Source organism: Berghia stephanieae, chromosome 14, assembly GCF_034508935.2.
Source record: "Berghia stephanieae isolate SIO BIC M18660-M18661 chromosome 14, UCSD_Bste_1.3, whole genome shotgun sequence".
In the NCBI taxonomy this organism is placed as follows: Eukaryota; Metazoa; Mollusca; class Gastropoda; order Nudibranchia; family Aeolidiidae; genus Berghia; species Berghia stephanieae.
The window spans coordinates 33,538,893-33,539,215 of NC_088373.1; positions in this window are offsets into that span (position 1 = coordinate 33,538,893).

Genomic DNA, 323 nt, shown 5'->3' on the forward strand with positions numbered 1-323 from the left:
AAGTTAAGTTTAAAGTTAAAGTTAAAGTTAAAGTTAAAGTTAAGTTAAAGTTTAAAGTTAAAGTTAAAGTTATAAGTTAAAGTTAAAGTTAAGTTTAAAGTTAAAGTTAAAGTTAAAGTTAAGTTAAAGTTAAAGTTAAAGTTAAAGTTAGTTACAGTTAAGAAGTTAACAGTTAAGTTAAAGTTTAAAGTTAAAGTTAAAGTTAAAGTTAAAGTTAAAGTTAAAGTTAAAGTTAAAGTTAAAGTTAAAGTTGTAGTTAAGTAATTAAAGTTAAAGTTAAAGTAAGTTAGTTAAGTTAAGTAAAGTTAAGTTGTTAAGTTAAA